This window comes from Erinaceus europaeus, chromosome 4 (assembly GCF_950295315.1).
Source record: "Erinaceus europaeus chromosome 4, mEriEur2.1, whole genome shotgun sequence".
NCBI lineage: Eukaryota > Metazoa > Chordata > Mammalia > Eulipotyphla > Erinaceidae > Erinaceus > Erinaceus europaeus.
This window is the reverse complement of record NC_080165.1, coordinates 68,457,434-68,480,137: the sequence shown is the minus strand read 5'-3', so window position 1 is coordinate 68,480,137 and position 22,704 is coordinate 68,457,434.

Sequence of the window (22,704 nt, the reverse complement as noted above, 5' to 3'; positions counted from 1 at the left end):
TCTCTGAACCACAGTCCCCCTGCATCCGTAAAACAAAAGTGAAAATGCCTGTCTTGAAGACTTGCCACATGAAGACAAGTGTGCATACAGCTCTCCCAGAAGGGAAGGGGAGCACAGAGGCCCCAAGAGGAACACAGGCTGTCACCAAGGCACATCCCAAAGAATAAATAAAAAATATGTGTTCTCAATGGAATACTACTCAGCTATTAAAAACTGTGATTTCACCATTTTCAGCCCATTTTGGATGGAGCTTGAAGAAATCATGTTAAGTGAAATAAGTCAGAAACAGAAGGATGAATATGGGATGATCTCACTCTCAGGCAGAAGTTGAAAAACAAGATCAGAAGAGAAAACACAAGTAGAACCTGAACTGGAGTTGGCATATTGTACCAAAGTAAAAGACTCTGGGGTGTGTGTGGGGGGGAGAATACACGTCCAAAAAGGACGACAGAGAACCTAATGGTTATTGTATTGTTATGTGGGAAACTGAGAAATGTTATGCATGTACAAACTATTGTATTTACTGTCAAAGGTAAAACATTAATTCTCCAATAAAGAAATTTTAAGAAAAAAAAATGTGTTCTCCAAAGTATGTGGCATGGAGAGAGACAATAAATGCCAGGCTTTGAAGAGAAGGCTTCCTGGAGGAAGTGACACTTGAGTCTTGAAGGGAGAGAAGGAGCTTGCCTATAAGCAGAGCCAAGTGAGAAAACAGGTAGGGGAGAAGGGTGTGTTCTGGAAGATTCTGAGGGCAGACACAGGGCTCCCAACACTCTGAGTGATAGAGCCTTTGAGGCAGGGTAGGGGATTAAGGCTTCTTCTGAAACATTCCCTCCCAAAGCCCACAGGGACAATGGTGCTCTCTCAGGGGGAAGCCCCCACACTGCTTTCCCCGCCCTCTGGGACAGCATGTCTCTGCCAGAGAATTTAAACAAACAAGCAGACACTAGAGGTAGGTCCAGCCGGGCTGCTGTTGTTTGCCTGGGGGTAGGATTTGGAGGGCAGAGGACACCAGCCTGAGACAAGCACATGGCAGGATATGAAACAGATAGACCTTTTCTGCAGTAGTTCTGCCCACTCCCCATTCCCACCAGGTGCCCAGAGCCTGGAGAAGTACTAGGCAAAAGCAGTCTGCTGCATGTGGAATGACCTTGGCGAAGTCAATGTCCCTCTCTAGACTTCAAACTGCTCCTAACTAAAAGCACTGGGTTAAACCTCTACTTTAGATTATATTCAGGGCTCTATATATAATCACACCATTAAGAGGCAATAGAGATCCTTGTTACCAAATGTCACCCCTTCCAGGAGTCTATGCATATTTTTATTTTTCTAGATAGAAACAGGAGGGGGGGGAGAGAGAGAAAGAGAGAGAGAACAGCACTAAAGCTTCCTTCAAAGCAGTGGGGACCAGGCTCATGTACAAAGGAGTACACTATGCCAGTGAACTATTTCACTTGCCCCAGGGGGTTGCTGCATTTTTTTTTTTTTTTTTGCCTCCAGGATTACTGCTGGGACTCAGCGCCTGCACTAGGAATTCACTGTTCCTAGAGACTACTTTTTTCCTTTTGTTGTCCTTGTTGTTTATCGTTGTTGTTATTGCTGTCATTGTTTTTGGATAGGACAGAAAGAAATGGAGAGAGGAGGAGAAGACAGAGAGGGGTAGAGAAAGATAGACACCTGAAGACCTGCTTCACCACTTGTGAAGCGAGCCCCCTGCAGGTGGGGAGCTGGGGGCTTAAACTGGGATCCTTATGCTGGTCTTTGCATTTTGCACCATGTGTGCTTAACTCGCTGCGCCACCGCCCAGCCCCTGTCTATGCATTTTTAAGGGCCCCTGAAGAGAGCCATACTTAACTTAGCTCTAAGGTCTTCAGCCGGAGTCATGAAATCTGGGGCCAAGTGGTAGAGAGCAGATGTAGTTCCAGAGAAGCCCTCAAATTCCAGCAGGTAAGGAATTGCTTTTTCTCTATCCATTGTTTTAAATGCTGGTTTGATGAATGCTCATTCTGAAAATCCTCTGCCTCCACTTACTCCCCTAACAGCTACCACCATCACCACCACCATCACCACCACCACCACCCAGAGCATATCATAGAAAAAACTGGACAAACCAGGCTTGGTCTTGATTTCTGCTTCTGAGCCCTGAGACTTTGGACAACTCATCTGCCTGAATCTCAGTTTCCTCATCTATGAAATGAAGTCTGTGGTGGTCATCCCTAGGATTTGGGGAAGGTGTAGAGAAATGGTAACTATAAGTCAAGCCCCTGGCCTAGTGTCAGGGTCACAGAGATGTGACTCTCTTCCCTTTCTCCTGTTTCTACCTCCCCATACACACACACCCACACCATGAGTGAGCAAACTCCTGTAGAATGCAAACCCACTATCATCTGGCTAAAGTCAAACAGAAAGTAATAGGGCAGTGGGTTTATCCCATCCCCCTAAGGAAAAAAGAAAGAATGAACAAAATCACACAAGGCATGCCAAAGATAACTAGGGGTTGTGTGTGTGTGGGGGGGGGGTGGCGTATGTTGGCCTGCTTCCTGCTTTAGCCTTTCTTTGGAGCAACTGTGTCTCCAGGTTGTCACTGAGTTAGCCCCATAACATGGGTTCCTGCAGACAAATCCCAGGGGAAGACCCAAAGTGTCCCCCACCTCCCAGGATAAGGGTCCCTTTCCTCCCTCCTCCCTATCCCCCCCCCATCACCAGTGACTCCCTTGGTCTGGGCCTGGGCCGGAAGCCTGGCCCGTGACCCAGGCCCCCCAGGACGGTTCACAAAGATAAAGTGAGTTAATGATTGTCCCCCAGAGAGGACTCCCACCATCCTGCCTGCCTTCCTAGACCCAGAAGTGCAGTGGGGTGGGGTGGCGAGGGGAGTGAGGGAACCCTCTCCTCAGCATTCAGGAGCAGCCTGGACTAATAGCTTCAAGATAACCAAGGAAGTTGACAATTAATCAAGAGGCAGCTGGGTTGAGAGAATATTGGACTATGTTCCTGGAAGCCTTGGAGTTCTCAGAGGCAGGGTGAGGGCCAGTGAACAGGAACGACACACTCAGTCATATCTGCCTCATCTAGTGGCATGTATTGCGAGCTTCATTTGAAGGAAAGGCTTCAATGCTGAAGAAATCTAAGAGGCCCCGCTCTGGCTAATGAGCAGAGCAAAGCCCAGGCATGCACCAATCCTGTGGCTGCACAGAGGCAAACCCTAATTCAGTTCTATTTTGTGCTTAAATATTAATTAATTAATTAATGAGAGAGAGAACCACTCTAGCATATGCATCACTCTAGCATATGCAATGTCAGGGATTAAACACTTTATCCACTGCACCACCTCTCAGGCCACTTAAACTCAGATGTCTTGACTTACAAGTTCAATGCCCTATTCACCTCTCCAGGGGGTACTTATTCTCCTTATCAAGGACCCCAACACTGAGCCAGGCAATTTTAGAGGGTACCAAGAATTTGTACTGCAAGAGCTGACTGGCTAGCTGAGGAACCAGGCAGTGAAGTGACTAAGAGGGTTGTTGCACTGGGTGTGTGTGCCTCCTCCCCACATACAAGGTCTCAGCACTCACTCACTCACTCACTCCAGGCAGTGCCCAGTGAAAGGCAGAGATGGCAGCATGGACCAGGCCCCACCAGGATCCCCAGCAGAGATGGTTCTGCTACATTTCCTCATACACCCATCCATTCAGTCCATGTCGTTCCAGAGCGCAGCTGGAAGCATCCAAAGAGATGAAGTGAGGTACATTCAAGTACTTGCTGTGCCTCCTCCCAAGTCGCAGGACCTGACCCTAGTTAACTATGTGGGAGACCAGCTCTGCCAACTGAGGATGACAATAGCCAGTCTTCCACACCCCATTGTGGCTCAGGCATAGCTCACAGAGCTGGCGCCAGTGCTGGGCATGAGCCCCTCAGTTTTCTGGATCTTGGGAGGTCCAGGGGACCCAGGTGGAGGCTGGGGTGGCCAGAAAGGCATGCTGGGGACTCCAAGACTGGAACAGAGGCTACTGACTAATCAGGTGGCTGTGCCTGGCCGTACCAGCTTAAGGCCTGCCCTGCCCCAGTCCACTCTCAACTCCAGGCTGGAATGTGCGGCTCCCAGCTGAGAAAGAGGCCTGTCTGGGGCTCTGCTCTACATGCCTCCATATCTCCTCCTCTCCTAGGAACATCAGGCCGGAGATCCCCATACCTCAGTGAAGCCCATACTCAACACAGCAGGCGCTTTGCCACAAATGGGTTCCAGCTGAGAAACATGGCCACTGTCAGTTCCAGCCCCAGGCTGGAACTCCAACCACACACACCCTAGCCACAGACAGTCTGAAGGAACCAGAACAAGCCCCATGCTTGTTAGGAGTCTCAACTTCTCAGGGTTTCCTGAAAGTGCTCGCTTCTTGTTTCTCAGTCACTGTTGTGACAGTAGGGGAACAAGCTAAAGGAAAAGGTAGCCACCACATCTCCCTAATTGCCACCCACCCTTCAGGGAGAACCTGCAGAAGGTGGTTTCTGACATGGAATACCCATGCATCCAGCCAGGTGCTGGGGAATTGGCAGCTCTCGAGACAGAGTGGTGAGGGCTGCTCTGCCTCAAGCCCTGGACACAGCCCTTCACCAGCCTCTGACCAACATTCTGGTGGTTGTTCCTCCCCAGTACATGATCTTCCTGCACCATGCAGTCACCAACCCCCTCCTCCCCAGCACACCTCACACAGCCAAACTGAAGGCTGCAGAAACTAATAAAGTACACACACACACACACACACACACACACACACACACACACACACACTGCTGCCACAGCCACCACTACCCACGATGGGCCTCACAGGAAGAAAAGGAGAGTGTTCCCAGAAATCCATCTGTTCCAAGCAAACTGCCCTGGATTAGGGTGCCCTCCCCACTGGGATTGTAGAGAACTGGTATCCCCTGAGTACCACTTCCCACTATAGCCACAAGTGTTACCCTGCCAGTCCCCTATACAAAGTGTGAGTCTTGAGCCTGCAAAATAGCCTCCTTGAATAGTGCACTGCTTTGTTATGTGCACAGTCCAACTTTGAGCTCAGTCCCCACTGCACTGAAGGAAGCTTTGGTGCCATGGTCTCTTTCATATTCTCTCTCTCTCTCTCTCTCTCTCTCTTTCTCTCCTCCAACACTCCTTCTGATCCTGTTTCATGCTTTCTATCTGAAAAATTCAGCCCAGGGGGACCAGGTAGTGGTACATCCTGCAGAATACATGCCTCAGAACCACATTCAAGCCCCCATTGCAGATGTCTCTCCCCCATTGCAGTGTGGCAGATGTCTCTCCTTCTCTCTGTCTCTCTCTCTCCTGCTGTTATTCTTTGTCTCTCACCTCTGTTGTCAAAAAGAAAGAAAAACTGTGGGAGAGGTAGAGTTGTTGTGCAGGCACTGAGCTCCAGTTATAATCCTATTGGGAAAGGAAGAAAGAAAGAAAGAAAGAGACAGAGAGAGAGAGAAAAGAAAAGAAAGAAAGAAAGAGAGACAGGAAGGAAGGAAGGAAGGAAGGAAGGAAGGAAGGAAGGAAGGAAGGAAGGAAGGGGCTGAGCAGTGGTGCACCTGGTTGAGCTGACGCATTACCATGTGCAAGGACCTGGGTTCAAGCCCCTTGTCCCCACCTACAAGGGGAAGTTTCAATAATGCTGAAGCAGTGCTGCAGGTGTCTCTCTGTCTCTCTTCCTCTCTACGTTACCCCTCTCATTTTCTCTCTACCCTATCAATTAAAATGAAATGAAATGAAAAAGAAAACGTAGAAAGAAGAGAAAGGAAAGAAAGAAAAGTTAGCCCAGAGCAGTTAAGTCACCAGAGACAACAACAAAGAAATTAAAAATCTTGGCTCTAGTGGTCCAGGAGGTGGTGCAGTGGATAAAGTACTGGACTCTCAAATATGAGGTCCTGAGTTTGATCCTCAGGAGCACATATACCAGAATAATGTCTGGTTCTTTCTCTCTCTCTTCTTCTGCCTTTCTCATTAATAAGTAAAATCTTTTAAAAAAGAAGAAAGATCTTGGTTCTAGAGCCGTGACATTTTTGCATTAAGCCTTCCTGGCAGCTCCCCAGATATCCAAATGTGAATCCAGAGCTAGGGGTTAAAACATTAGATTCCAAGGGTCCCAGGTAATGGCAAAGCCAGTAGAGCACATACTTTACCATGTACAAAGGCCAGGGTTCAAGCCTCACGTCCCCACTTAGAGAAGGAAACATCATGAGAAGTGGAGCTATGTTGCAAATATCTCTCTTTCCCTCTCTATCTCCCCCTTCCCTCTCAAATTCTCTTTGTCAACAAAAAAAGGGGTGAGGGCAACTGCTAGTAGCAGTGGATTCATCACACAGCTACCAAACCCCAGTGATAATCCTGGTAGCAATAACAAATAAATAACAGGGGAGATGGAGTAATGGTCATGCAAAAAGACTTTCATGCCTGAGGCTCTGAAGTCCCAGGTTCAATCTCCAGTACCACCATAAGCCAGAACTGAGCAGTGCTCTGGACTTTCTCTCTCTCTCTCTCTCTCTCACACACACATAGATAAACAAAATATTTAAAAAATAGATAAATCAAGGCTTATTTATTAATGAAATAGGTTCATTAAATCTGAGTCCAAAACCAGGAACCATTGCCAGGTTGCTGTGTGACTGCCCATCTTTGGCCTCAATGTCTCTGAAGATCTAGACTCTTTCTAAAACCCCCTTGGTGTTCCCATCCCTGTCCATGGACAAGCCAGCTGAAAGAGATGAAGAGAGGACCAGGACCTACCAGTCACTCTGCAACCACCTGCTAGAGATGCTATAAATAAGATTACTGTAGACAGGCTGGCGGAGTAGAAAGCATAATGGTTTTGCAAAGAGATTCTTATGCTTGAGGCTCCAAAGCCCCAGGTTAAATCCTCCATACCACCATAAACTAGAGCTGAGCAGTGCTCTGGTAAAAAAAAAAAAAAAAAAAAAAATTACTGCAGAGTGAAGGCGGGGGTTGCAGGGAGAAGAGGGGATGAGGAGACAGAGAAGAGCAAACTCCACCATCCATTGTGACCAGCAGCCTGAGTTTGCCTATTGCCATCAACCAGAACTGCCGGGATTGCGGCAAGAGGGGCTTAAGTTATCTAAGCAGAGGCCTACCTAACTCATCTTCTCCGTGGAATTTATGGGGCGAGAGCAGCAGGATGTTTATCTAGAGACTCCTAGGTCCGTTCCTGGCCTGGATGAAATGTCAAGAAGTGAGAGAGGAGGGAGGGGAGGGGGAGGCCTGGTGTCAGCTTCTGCCCTCCTCCCCACTTTGAGAAGGTGGGTGAGGTGTCCTTGCCTCCAATCTGGGAGCTGAAGTGGGGGAAAGAATTTGTCAGGGGTGTGGTGGGACTGAGAATGGGGCATCCCAGGAATGGAATGAAAAAGCTGTCAAGTGACATTGCAAGTGTGTGTGAGAAATGGAGAGACAGACCCTTGCCTGGGGGGAAGTGGAGGGGGTGGGTGTGGACTTGGCCCAGGAATCCCTGCCCTCGGGCAGGACAGGCTCTCTGCAGCAGGGCCAGAACTGCCTCTGACTTCAGCTTGGTCAGGGTTGCCTGGGGCCACCATTGGAGAAGCAGAAAGGATACCTACCCTGCCAAGCCACACCCAGACACCAGAGGTCAGACTGGAAGAGTCCACAAGGCAGTCACCATAAGGACAAGGGGTCTTGCTCTCCATCCCACCCCCACTCCTTACTAGGCTGCTCAGGCCTGTCCTACTTTTGCTCTGAGCACCCCCATGCCCCCAAGTGAAGGTGGTAAGGCTAAAGGGGAGAAGGTTTGTCCTGACTCTGGTACTGGCCTAGCACTCAGGCAGGTGAGATAGTTTTTATTTAATATTTTACTTGGTGGGATAGAGACAAAGAGAAACTGAGAAGAAGGGGGAGATAAAGAGGGAGAGAGAAAAAGAGATAACCTGCAGCACTGCTTCACCACTCATGAAGTTTCTTCCCTGCAGGTGAGGACCAGGTGCTGGAATCTAGCTCCTAATACATGATAATGTGTGCATTCAACCTGGTGCATCACTGCGCAGCCCCTGGGTGGGATACTTCTATGATTTACCCCCACCCCTCTCCCCCTCTTCTGTCCCATAGTCAGTAAACTGCATCTCCTAATGGACATGAGGCTGAAAAATAACCAAGGAAGGAAATCATTCTTTCTGTCCATTTGCCTTAGTCTTTGCCATACAAGGACCAGGTGAAGGCAAAAATGAGTGAGGGAGTGAACAATTCAGGCTATGGAGATAGCATAGTAGTGCCTGAGGTTTCGATGTCCTAGGTTCAATCCCCAGCGCCACCATAAATTAGAAGTGGTTAAAAAAAGAAGAAGGACCCCACCAATGTGTCCTGGAGCTCCGCTTCCCCAGAGACCCACCCTACTAGGGAAAGAGAGAGACAGACTGGGAGTATGGACCGACCAGTCAACGCACATGTTCAGCGGGGAAGCAATTACAGAAGCCAAACCTTCTACCTTCTGCAACCCACAATGACCCTGGGTTCATGCTTTCAGAGGGATAGAGAATGGGAAAGCTATCAGGGGAGGGGGTGGGATATGGAGATTTGGTGGTGGGAATTGTGTGGAATTGTACCCCTCCTACCCTATGGTTTTGTTAATTAATCCTTTCTTAAATAAAAAAGAAAAAAAAGTTTAGAGATCGAATAAAAGTAATTTTGTACAGGAAAAAAAAAGGAGGAGGAGAAGAAAGATAAAAAAATAAAATAAAAGAAAGGAAGGAAGGAAGAAAGAAAGAGAGGGAGAAAAAGATAAATAGGAAAAAAGAAAAGCAATTTGAGATGAGACTGTGGTACTTTGACTGGGGTCAGGAGAGCAGACAGGCTTCTATGCATCCGTTCTACTAGGAAACTGGATCAACTCTTGCTCAGTCCCCTCCAGAGCCCCAGAGGCCCCAATCTCCAGCCTGGAAATGTTGATTAAATGATTCTACGCTTCTCCCCACTCAGCATACATACACCTGACCTCCAGCCTCCTGCCCCCTTCTCTGTCCATCTTATCCAACCAGGAGCTGAAGATTTTCACCAACATCTTCCAGGTGTTGTCTTCACCAAGCCAACTTGGGACATACGACCCATTCACCTACCTTTCTGGCCTTGAGCTCCTCTGGGAATTCCTGGTTCTCTGAGAACAGAGCTACAGTAGTCGCTACAGTCCCCAGGACTGCCAGGGGACACCTCCAACCTCCCAAACCGTCCAAGGAGAAGAAGGAAATGGACACGGCCTGTCTTGGTGGGCTGGCTGGAGCACCGTCTGGGGAAACTCTCTGATCCAAGAGACGGAGGAATCTCCACACCCACACAGAGGTGGGGGGGGGGGCTTTAAACCCCTTCTGCCTGTGCCCACAGAACCATATCACAGAGCCCCTCACAGAGGCAGGCCTCAGGTGAAATGGCCCAACTGTGAATCCCTTCTGAACACAGTTGGAAGCTCAGGACCCCCTCCTCAAGCAAGACCCCTCCATGATGTCATACCCAGTGCCACCCCAAACCTCTAGGGGGCACAAGAGAGCAGCGTTGGAGTCCCCACGCCCTGGGGCAGATCCAGGTGACTCAGCAGAGCAGCCCCCAGGGACCAAGGAACTGGCCCCCTCCTGCCTCTGGGGAGCAGGCGTCATGCTACCAGACACATCCCTCTGGGGCAAGAGAGCACAGGCCCAGTAGAGGAGCCTATGGAGAATGCTGGAACAAGTCTGTAGGAGACAGATGTGGAGGGGGAAAGATGGTCTGAGCATGACTCCTGCCCAGCTATTTATTTGGGGGCAGAAAAGAGCAGTGACTTGGGCCCTAGGAATTCCTGCCTGCTGTTGGAATAAAGAAGGATTTGCAAAGCTGTGAATCCTGTGCCCACCCCCCTACCACCACCCCATTCCCCATGCAGTGGCAGGTGAGACAGCTAGGCGCAAGACTTAAGGGCACTTTCTGGTACAAAGTTGGCCCTCCTTACAGGCTACACCCTGTCTCAGTCTCAGCCCTGGTCTCTCCCAGGAACTAAAGCCACAGCTATATCTGAGACCAAGGTAAGAGAAGAGGGCTCACTTGTTTACAAAGGAAAGATCTAGCACCTAACTCAGCTAGAGGAGAGGTGAGCCAAGGATTGAAAGACACAGGTATCTGTCACCTAAGCCTGGCTGCTGGGTTTGTATCTGTCAGCATCTGTGCATCCAAATCATGCATCTGCCAACTTGTAGCTGTGTGTCCATGGGCAAGTTAGCCAACCCCTCTGGGCCTCAGTTTCCCTGAACTCTTGTGATAACAGTGCCTGCACCACAGGGCTATAGTGAGGACTGATTGGAGCAATAAGTGGGGAGGGTGTAAGGCAACATCTAACCCACACACAAGAAGAGCTAGTTATCAACAAACACTGATTGTTATCCCCATTTTATCAATAATATTCCTGAGTGTGGCCCCACTGCCTTCCTACATGGCCATCCCACCCCAGCCCAGCAGGCCTCAGACAGTCTCAAGCACACACTGCTTATTTCTTCACCCTGATCTTTGCATCACTGGCCATGACATTTTTGCTGTTGTCACTAGGGCTTCATCCCTCTGGACTGGCTTTTTCAAATACAAAGACAGAGACAAGGCACTATATCTTCCTGCCATGCAGTGGGGAGTGGGTCTGAACTTGGAGTTTTACTTCTTAAAACAGAAAGATAGGGGAGTCGCGGTAGCACAGCGGGTTAAGTGCACGTTGCACAAAGTGCAAGGGCCTGCGTAAGGATCCCAGTTCGAGCCCCCCAGCTCCCCACCTGCAGGGGAGTTGCTTCACAGGCAGTGAAGCAGGTCTGCAGATGTCTTTCTCTTCCCTTCTCTGTCTTCCCCTCCTCTCTCCATTTCTCTCTGTCCTATCCAACAACGATGACAACAAGAATAACTACAATAATAAAACAAGGGCAACAAAAGGGAATAAATAAATAAAAATAAAAATAAAAAAAAAGACAGAGCCCGGCTGCCACCACATCGAAGAAAGTTTTGATGCAGTGGTATCTGTCTGTCTACCTACCTACCTATCTATCTCTACCTCTATCTGAAAAAATCAGCCCAGAGTAGTGACACTTTAGTGACAACAACAGTAAATCAATTAGTTAATTAATTCCGGGGAAAATTAAGATTTTATTTATTTATGAGAAAGATAGGAGGAGAGAGAAAGAACCAGACATCACTCTGGCACATATGCTGCCGGGGATCGAATTCGGGACCTCATGCTTGAGACTCCAAAGCTTTACCACTGCGCCACCTCAAGGACCACAATTCCAAAAAATTTAAGGCCCAGGAAGGGGCTCGGTGTTTACAGTGTAGAACTTAAAAGCATGAAGTTCCAAGTTCAATCCTTAGTGTTGCATGTGCCAGAGTAATACTCTGGTTCTCTCTCTTTCTCACTCTCTCATGTTACTATATAATTTTAATATTTTATTTATTTATCTTTATTATTGGATACAGACAGAGAGAAATTGAAAGGGCAGGGGAAGATAGAGAGGGAAAGAGACAGAGAGACACCTGCAGCCCTGCTTCACCACTTATGAAGCTTTCCCCCTGCAGGGGAGGGGGGAGCAGGGACTTGAACCTGAGTCCTTGTGCACTGTAATATGTGCACTTAACCAGGTGTGCCACCACCTGGCCCATAATTTTTTTTTTTAATCAGAAAGATTTCTTGAACCACTTCCTCTCAATGGTCTCCCCAAAGCTCCCCTAGCAAAAGCTTCCCATATCCCTCATGTCAGTTTCAAAGTGCCACTCAATACATTTAACTGTGTGTATGTGGGTGTGGGTGTGCGCTCTCCAAGTAGACTTACATAGGAAGAACTGTATTTCAGTGGCCACTTCCCCTAGTGTCACCTCAACCAAAAGACTGATATGGACCTGCGAGTGTAATTGTCACAGGTAGACTCTTCATGAACAATAAAAACAGTAAAGGCAAATCTCATTTTTCACTGTATTCCTACTGTGTGCCTGGTGTTATTATAACCCATAACAACCCCCTGCAGAAGGTCAGAATTATAGGACTATAGGTCGGAGTGTTTAAGTAACTTGCCAAAGGTCATACAGCAAATTTAAAAAAAAAAAAAAAAAGCTAAGATTTAACAGGTTTATTTCACTTGTTTTTTTTTCTTGTTTGGGGGGGGTGTTTGTTTTTCCCCAGAGCATTGCTCAGCTCTGGCTTATGGTGCTTTGGGGGATTGAACCTGGAAACTTTGGTACCTCAGGCATGAAATTTTATTATGCTATCTATCTCATCAGCCCAAAAATAAAGCTAGGATTTAAACTCCAGTTTGCCCAGCTCCTTAGCCCACAACCCACACCATTTATTTGTTTGTTTGTTTGTTTACTTACTTACTTACTTATTTACTTATTTATTTATGTACTAGTGCATTGCTCAGCTCTGGCTTATGGTAGTGCAGAGGACTGAACCTGGAACTTTGGAGCCCCAGGCATGAGAGTTTCTTTGCATGACCATTGTGCTATCTATCCCTGCCTCCGAGCCCATACTCTTAATCACTAGGGTTTAAATAAAATAATAAACCAAAACCAGTGTATCTTTTCCTTCTTCCTTCTTTATTCCTTCCCTTTCTTTCTTCCTTCCTTCCTTACTTTCTCTCTTTCTTTCCTCCTTCCTTTTCTCAAAGAAGAAAATAACAACAAAACCAGATGATACCAGAACTTCAAATATGCCTAGAGTTTCCAATCAGAATTTACTGGGGGTGGTCTGGAGTGAGGGGTGGGGAGGTAGAGGAGAGATCCCACCTGGCACTGATCGGAGGGAGATGGGGGCGCTCAAGTGTCTGGTAGTCTAACCTTCATCACCAGGGGTTGGGGGGGGGAATTTCAGCAAATGAGGTTGTAAATATTCTTCCCAGAATGAGTCAGAAAACTCACTTCCCTCCATTATTCAGTCACCTCAATGTTCTAGCTGATCCTGGCTCTACATTAACTGCCTCTAGGCAAAATTTAGTGTCTCTCCCTTTGCTGACCAACAATTTAACGTTTTGATAATGAAACATTTTGTTAACATTTTGATAGTGACATTGATCAGAACAAGTATTACACAGAGTAAGAAACTTTCATACTTGAGGCATCAGAGGTCCCAGGTTCAATCCCCTGCACCAGTGTGAGACAGAGCTGAGCAGTGAACTGGTAAAAATAAAATAAAATAAATCACAATATAGTGTAATATAAGTTATGTCACTGTGGTCTCTTACCCTCTATCTCTCAAAATAGTGCATCTCCTTTTGCTCAGAGACAATTACCATGGGTAACCAAAATCATGAAAAGCTAAATCATGGGGAAAGGGTAGTGCTATAACCCCTTTAGTCCCTAACCAGGAAATAAATATACCCTTTTGGGCTTCCCTCTTCCTTTGACATCTTCTTTTTATTACTCTGGAGCTAAACCAACTTGGAATGTCTACATGACATGCCCCGTGATTCAGTTTCCTCACATGGAAAATGGGGATAATAAGACTTTGACAGGGAGTCGGGCGGTAGCTCAGCAGGTTAAGCGCAGGTGGCGCAAAGCACAAGGACCGGCAGAAGGATCCCAATTTGAGCCCCTGACTCCCCACCCGCAGGGGAGTCACTTCAGAAGTAGTGAAGCAGGTCTGTAGGTGTCTGTCTTTCTCTCCCCCTCTCTGTCTTCCCCTCCTCTCTCCATTTCTTTCTGTCCTATCCAACAATGACAACATCAATAACAACAATAATAATAACTACAACAATAAAACAAGGGCAACAAAAGGAAATAAATATTTTTAAAATTTTTTTTAAATTTTAAAAAGACTCTGACAAAGGACTTGATGTGGTGTGAGTGCATTATAGGCACTTGGAGCTAGAGTTGTCATTGCCATCCGAGTAAGGAAGCCCCATGCCTGAACCCATTCTGGCTACAGGGAAACTGCTTCTCCCAGTTGCCCTTTCTCCTGCCTGCTCAGATGCATGTGCCTTAATTAAAGTTTGCCTTTTGTGCACTGCCTCTTCCTAGAGACAGAGACTCACCATCACCTGTGTCTGAGAAGCAAATGAGGGATTGGGCAGTGGTATGCCTGGTTAAGAGCACATTACCATGTGCAAGGACCTGAGTTTGAGCCCCCACTCCCCAACTGCCGGGGGTGTGGTGGGGGGATACGCTTCACAAATGGTGATGCAAGTACTACAGGTGTTTCTTTGTCTCTCTCCCTCTCTATTTCCCCCTTGTCTCTCAATTTCTCTCTGTCCTATAAAAAAAATAAATCTTAAAAAAAATAAAGTAATGAGAGCTCAGCCTGTTCAGCTTTACTGTTTCTGACACTGAAGGCAAGACTTGCAACTTGCGGCTTGTACAGCTAGCCTGGATTCTCCATTTGCTTCCAAATCTCCTGAAAAATCCTATACCTCCAAAACACACACCCTGACACCTAGGCCAATGCAACCAAGTCCACACAAGACACTTTTTAAAAAATATATATTTTTATTTGTTATTAATAGTTTATCACAAGATAATAAGATTACAACGTATAGTTCCAGACCACACACCACCGAAGTTCTGTATCCCCACTCTCCCACCTCCTGATAATAACCACCATAGTTCTCATAAGTCACACAAGACACTTTTGAACTTCATTGGTTTTTTTGTTTGTTTGTTTGTGAATTGACCTCAGGCTTCATCATACACCCAACAAGGAAATCAGTATAATCACCATAATTTGGTGCCACACCTCACGGCCACACACACAAAAGGTATTGTCACTTTGCTTACTCTTCCAACTCACTCATCTTGGCAGTAAGCAGCTATTGGTTATTTCCATACACCAGTCAGATTTTTTGTGTGGTGAAAATTCTGAGGGCAAGCTGGAGTGCTAGCTTCCCGGTAAAATGCCTGCATTTCTATGGACACAACCCAGGTTCCATCTTTGGCATCACAGGAGAGTTGCTGTAGCAGTGAGGGAAGCCTCCTTGTCATGGTTTCTCTCTATCTGAATAAAAAGAGGCCTGAAACAGTGGAATCATACATGCTGGAGTTGCTAGTTCCTCCACTGCACCCTATCCCCACAAGAAAAAAAAAAGCTCTGAAGTTAGCTCATTTGCCCACTTGATGTATGTATTTGCTAAAAATCTACCAATACTTCTTCTCACATACCAGCCCTTATGCCAGGGGACAGGCAGCTAGACTGATACAATTCCTACCCTGTTGGAATGTATAGGTTAGCTTCTGAGTAGAACCAGCCCGGTCAGTTTGTTATTATGATGAGGTAGAATGGGTCATACGAAAAATTTTAAAAATAAAATAAAAAAGCTTCCAAGACTGGATTAAGAGACTTGCAGGAAAAGACGGCAGCCACTTTCGTTCTTTCTTGAAAAGCCACTAAAGCAAAGTTAAAAGCTTTCTCAAATTCTCTTTCATTCTGATTTTGTTTAGTTGCTTGTTATCTGCTTGTTGTAAAGCTGGAGCCTCAGGCATGCACATTTTCACCACTCCCAGGTCAATGTTGCTCATTCATAGAGAGAGAGAGACCACAGCACCAGAGCCCTCCCCCCACCCAGCCCTATGCCACAACACTCCCTGTGGTACATAGCATAGCAGGAACCCTGCTTGATGAACTACTTCTCCAGCCCTTTAATGTTTGGCTGTTTTTTCTTTAAGGTGTACACTATTTTGAAGCTAGGAAGCAAGTGAAAGGTAAAAAACTTGGAACAAGGTGTAGAGAAGATGAATATCACCTCATTCATATTCCAGAATACCCAAAAGGCTTAGGAATTGACAACACTATTCACCTCTGAATGTGAGGGTAAAGAGGATTTGAATTTACTCAGGTAAAGAAGTTTAAAAAACAAGTGGAGGGGTTGCACAGCACATCTGGCTGAGCTCACATTACCAGCCGTGAGAGCCAGGAGTTCGAGTCCCTAATACCCACCTGAAGAAGGGATCCTTCACAGCGGTGAAGCAGTGCTACAGTTGACTCTCTATCCTCTCCCTATCTCCCTCCCCTCAATTTCTCTCTGTGCTATCTACTAAAATAGAAAGAAAAAATAAAAAGGCAAAAAAAAAAAAAAGGCCACTGGGAGTGATGGATTCATAGTGCCAGCACCAAGCACAGTGACAAACCTGGTGGCAATAAAAATTTTTTTTTAATTAAAAGTAAAAAATATTGATGGCATCATAAAAAAGCAAGCGGGGGGCCAGGCAATAGTGCAGCAGATTAAGCACACATGGTGCTAAGCACAAGGACCAGTGTAAGGATACCAGTTCGAGCCCCCAGCTCCCCTCCTGCAGGGGGGTCATTTCACAAGCAGTGAAGCAGGTCTGCAGGTGTCTATCTTTCTCTCCCCCATCTTCCCCTCCTCTTTCCATTTTTCTCTGTCCTACCCAGCAACAACAACAGCTATAACAACAATAACAAGCATAACAACAACAAGGGCAACAAAAGGAAAAAAAAATAACCTCCAGGTGCAGCAGATTCATACTGTAGGCACTGAGCCCCAACGATAACGCTGGAGGCAAAAAAAAATAAATTAAATTAAGAAAGCAAGCAGGAATTAGAGAGCTCACTCATAGAGAGTATGGTACCTGCATTGCCATGCCCATAGCCCAGGGCTGAACCACAACACCACCTCAAAGTGCCATGGCAGCAGATGAAGCTCTCTCCCTCTTTGTCTCTATCTGAAAAAATGACCCAGAGCAGTGAAATCACACATACATGAGGTTCTGACTCAAGGGAAAAAAATATATCAGGTCATCAGATTCTCCCCCCTACTCCATACGACTGGGCAAAATGTTTATTCTCCTAGCAGGGAACCTTAGGACACTGAAGGCTGAAGTATCTTACGAAGAATATTCCAGGGGGTGGGTGGTGGAGACCTGCTTCATCGCTTGTAAAGCGACCCCCCCTGCAGGTGAGAAGTCGGGGGCTCGAACTGGGATCCTTATGTCGATCCTTATGCAGATCCTTGCGCCTAGCGCCATGTGCGCTTAACCCGCTGCGCTACCGCCCAACCCCCAACTTTTTTCTTTTCTAAAGAGTTATTTACTACAAATTAATGAGGGAAAGGAGGGTCAAGCGTGACTTTGGCATATACAATGCTGGAGATCAAATTTGGGACACTTTATCTGCTGCACTGCCTCCCAGGCTGCTAGAATAAACTTTTCATTTAGGAAGTTCTCAGTAGATGAGATACCATCTCACACCTGCGAGAATGGCCTACATCAAAACAGGAAATGTCAAGTGTTGTTGAGGTGGTAGAGAAAAAGGGACTCTGCTTTACTGCTGGTGGGAATGCAAACCACTGCAGCCCATTTGGAAGACTGTATAGAGAGTCCTTAAATAAATAAAAATAGAATTTCCTTATGATCCAGCAATATTACTCTTAGGCATTTATCCAAAGGACACTCAAACACTAATTCAAAGGGAAATATGCACCCCTATGTTCATCGTTGCATTATTCATAGTAGCCAAAGTGCCCATCAACAGATTACTGGATATATATACCACGAAATACTACTCTGCTATCAAAAAAAAAAAAAATGACATTGGGGCCAGGTTCTGGTGCACCTGGTTGAGCACACATGTTGCAATGTGTACGGACCTGGATTCAAGCCCCCAGTCCATACCTACAGGTGGAAAGCTTTTCCAGTTTTGAAGCAGGGCTGCAGGTGTCTCTCTCCCTTTCTGTCTCCCCCTACCCTCTTAATTTCTGGCTGTCTCTATCCAATAAATGAATAAAGATAATTTTTAAAAATGACATTGTGTCCTTTGAGACAAAATGGATGGGGCTGGAGGTGACTGTGCTTAGTGAAATAAGTAAAGAGATGAAAGACAAGTACCAGATGTTTTTACTCATATGTGGAATCTAGAGAACTGATAGACATGAACTTACAAAACAGAGAAGGGGAGAGAGAGGAGAAAACTGTTTCTTTTTTTAAAAAATGTTATTATATTTATTTATTTATTATTTATTTATTTATTGGATAGAGACAGCTAGAAATCCAGAGGAAGGGGGAGGTACAGAGGGAGAGAAACAGAGAGATATCTGCAGTACTGCTTCACTACTTGCAAAGCTTCCCTGCTCCAGGTGGGAACTGGAAGCTCCAACCCTCATCCTAGTGCATTGTAATATGTGTGCTCAACTAGGTATATCACCACCCAGCCCTGAAAACTGTTTCTAAGACTTGTGAGAACTATGGTAGTTATTTTTGAGTGATGGGAAGGTGGGGACACAGCATTTTAGTGGTGGGAGTGGTACTATACACTGTAATCTTAAATTACTGTAACTCACTATTAATCACAAATAAAACTGGAAAAAAAAGTTCTCAGTAGATTTTAAAAATACAGCAAATCATTCCTCAAATGTCTAGTGAGCATTTACTAAGTGCTAAGCACTCACATTCTAGAACAAAACCAATACCTTCCCTCACTAAGCTTACTTCTAGTTGAATAATATATGCAAGTAAAAAGTGCACAGATACATGCAGACATATGTGTACATGCACACATACGTGTGTGTGTGTGTGTGTGTGTGTGTGTGTGAAGTAAGAATCACTGTTATGTGGTCCAGGAGGTGGCGCAGTGGCTAAGGCCCTAGACTGTCAAGCATGAGGTCCTGAGTTCGATCCCTGGCAGCACATGTGCCAGCGTGATGTCTGGTTCTTTTTCTCCTCCTATCTTTCTCATGAATAAATAAATAAATTCTGTAAAAAAAAAAAAAAAAGAAGAAGAAGAAGAAGAAGAAGAAGAAGAAGAAGAAGAAGAAGAAGAAGAAGAAGAACTGTTATGTGGGAAAACAAAGCAAAATGAGGCACTATAGGCTGATAAGGTTGGACAGGGCTATTTCTATCTTAGATGGTAACAGTAAAGGGTTATCTCTGAACAAAGACCTGGAGATAATAGGGACAAGGTCCTAGAAACTTCTGGGAAAGGGAATACCAGGTCAAAAGAGCAGCAAATACAAAATTGATGAAGCAAAGTCATCCTTGCTCTTCAAGGAAAATTAAGCACATCTAAGTGGCTAAGAAAATCATCTAGACCACAGTAGAAACTTCATATTTTACTCCAAATGTGGTAGGGGGATTTCTAAGATAGACTCCCAGAACTCCTGGCCCCCAGTACATATGTTCTGTTAAATACCAGAACTGTGAATATAATAACTTGCACTCCTATGACTCAACTACGTTTTATGACAGAGTTGACTCTAAAAATGGAAGATTATTGTAATGGACTTGATCTAATCACATGAGTCCTTTAAAAATAAAATTTTCTCAACATAAACATAATAAAATTCAAAAAGGAGCAAAAGATTTGAAGATAAATACAACTGGATACATATAATATAGAATTAAAACTGGATCTCAAAGAAGATCTATAAATAGCACATTAAAAGTTACTCATATCATTACCCATTGGAGAAATGGAAATTAAGTCTCTATGAGGTTTAGGAAGACAGCATAAAGATTATACAAAAGATTTTCATTCCTGAGGCTTTTGAAATTCCAGATTCAATCCCCAATGCCACCATAAGCTAGAGCTGAACAGTGCTCTAGTCTCTGTATCTCACATTAAAATAAGTGTAAAAAAAGGTTTTTTTTTCCCAAAAGCACAGCATATCCAATAGGATAACTATTACTATTTTAAAAAAGGACAGAAAATCACAAGTGTTTTTAAGGATGTAAAGACAAAATTAAATCCTTGTGCACTGTTAGTAGAACTGTAAGAGGATTCAGTGATTGTGAAAACAGTGTCAAAACTCTCCTAAAAATAAAAAATAGGGCTGATGAAACAGCTCACTGGAGCAGTGTGCTGCTTTGTCATGCATACCTAGCCCTACTGCATCACAGGAAGCTTTGGTTCAATGCTCTCTTTCACTCACTATCTCTGCCTTTCTGTCTCTATCTAAAATAAAACTTTTTTTTTAAGAAGGAAGAAGAAAAAAAAAGCAATATGGAAGTTCCTCTAAAAATCAAAAATAGAATTACCATATGATCCAACAATTCCATTCCTGGGAATATATCCAAAAGAATTAGAAACTAGGATCTCAAAGAGGTATTTGTATGCCCATGTTCATAGCAACATTATTCACAAGCTAAAACATGGAAGCAACCCAAGTGCCCATTGATGATGAATAATATATATATATATATATATATATATATATCCAACAGACTATTATTATTCAGCCTTAAAAAGAGGAAAGGCATTTGGCAGTATACTGCAACATGGAGGAAGCTTGATAATATTATATTACATGATCTAGGTTAGAACAAAAGACAAATACAAACATTGTATGATTCCACTTACATGAAATATTCAGACTAGTCAGAATATAGAATGGGGGGCCACAGGGTGGGGAGGATAGGGAGTTACTGTTTAATGGATATAGAGTTTCAGCTTTACAAGATGAAAGAAGTTATGTGAATGGATGGCAGTGGTGGTTATGCAATATTTGAATGCACTTCAATACAATTACTAAGGTAGTAAATTTTGTGCTGTATGTATTTTTCCACCATAACAAAAAATGAAGAGCCCAGATAGTGGCTCACCTGGTAAACATACCCATTACCTTGTGGACCTGGGTTAAAGTTCCCCAGTCCCCACCTGCAGGAGGAAAGCTTAGGAAGCTTCAGGAGAAGTGAAGCAGTGCTGCAGGTCTTTCTCCTGCCCCTCCCTACTCTCTCAATTTCTCTCATCTCTATCCAAAAAGCAAAAGATAAAGGGAAAAAAGGGGGACTCCAGGAGCAATGGATTCATCATGTAGGTGTGTAGCCCCAGCAATTACAGAGGGGGGGGAGGGAGAGGGAGAGGGAGAGAACACTTCCTCTTGTTAGTAAAAGAGGAAATCAGACACAGAAACATGGGAATTATGTGATGAGCTATCGCAGGCTTCATTCAGTATGTAGGGGACATATAGCAAGGAAGACAGACAGAATGCAAGCAGCCCTGCTGGCACCCAGCAAGGAAGTGGACTCTCAGTCCTACAGTCACAATTAGAATGAGCTGGGAGGGCTGGCAGGATAACTCATCTGGGAGAAAGCCTGTCTTGCCACGCACTTAACCCAGGCTCCAGCCTGGCCTCCACCACACTGGGGGAAGCATCAGTGCTGTGATGTCTTTCCCTCTCTCCCTCTGTCTCTTTCATTAAAGTCAGCCCTTTGTGGTGTACCCCTGATGACAACAAAAAGGAAGAAAGAAAAGAGAAAGGAAAGGATAGGGAAAGGAAAGGAAAAGAAAGGGAAGGAGGGAAGGGAATGGAAAGGAAGGAAAGGGAAGGGAAGGGAAGGGAAGGGAAGGGAAGGGAAGGGAAGGGAAGGGAAGGGAAGGGAAGGGAAGGGAAGGGAAGGGAAGGGGGAAGGGGAAGGGGAAGGGGAAGGGGAAGGGGAAGGGGAAGGGGAAGGGGAAGGGGAAGGGGAAAGGGAAGGGGAAAAGGAAGGGAGAGTGGGGAAGGGAAAATTTGTAAGTGGATTCCACTTCCCCCCAACCCCTTCCCTAAATGTCTGCAGATAAAGAAATCAGTCCAGGGGGGCAGGCAGTGGTGTATCCGGTTAAGCACACACATTATAGAGCACAAGGACCTAGGCTTAAGCCCCTGGGCCCCACCTATGGGGGAAGCTTCACTAGTGGTGAAGAAGAGCTGTGGGTGTCTCTCTGTCTCTTTCCCTTTATGTCACCCCTTCCCTATCAATTTCTCTCTGTCTGTATCCAATAATAAATAAATAAGAATAAGTGGCCAGGCATGCCTGTAGCATAGCGGGTTAAGCGCACATAGTGTGAAGCACAAGGACCCTCAGAATGATTCTGGTTCTAGTGAACCCCCCACACCTGTAGGGGGGTCATTTCACAAGCAGTGAAGCAGGTCTGCAAGTTTCTATCTTTCCCCTTTTCTGTCTCCCTCTCCTCTCAATTTCTCTCTGTCCTATCCAGCAACAACAACAATAATAATAACAGCAGCAACAACAACAATGGAAAAATGGCGGGGAGTTGGGCGGTAGTGCAGTGGGCTAAGCACAGATGGCGCCAAGCACAAGGACCGGCATAAAGATCCCGGTTCGAGCCCCCAGCTCCCCACCTGCAGGGGAGTCACTTCACAGGTGGTGAAGCAGGTCTGCAGGTGTCTGTCTTTCTCTCCTCCTCTGTATTCCCCTCCTCTCTCCATTTCTCTCTGTCCTATCCAACAACGACAACATCGATAACAACAACAATAAAACAACAAGGGCAACAAAAGGGAATAAATAAATAAATATTTTTAAAAGTATTTAAAAAAAATAAAAAGGAAAATGGCTAGTGCAGGCACCGAGTCCCAGCAATAACCCTGGAGGCAAAAATAATAATAACTAATAAGAATATTTTTTAAAATAAAGAAAGCAATTTTTAAGTCAGTCCAGAGTAGGGGCAAGGGGTTTATGCAACAAGCATTCATGCCTGAGGCTCAGAGGTGCAAGAATCAACCCTTGGTACCACCACAAGTGAGAGCCTAGCAGTGCTCAGGTTAAAAAAAATTAATGATAATCTTGGATCAGCAGGGAGGGAGTGCATGCAGGGGGAAGGTTCATGAGTGGTAGGGCAGTGTTATAGTGTCTATCCTCCTTATGTCTTTCTGTCCCTTACTATCTCTTACCCTCTATCCAAAGGAAAGAAAAAGAATATGGCCACTGAAAGTAGAAGCATGCAGTCATGAAGCCCCAGCAATAGCACTGGTGACAAAAAAAAAAAAAAAAAAAAA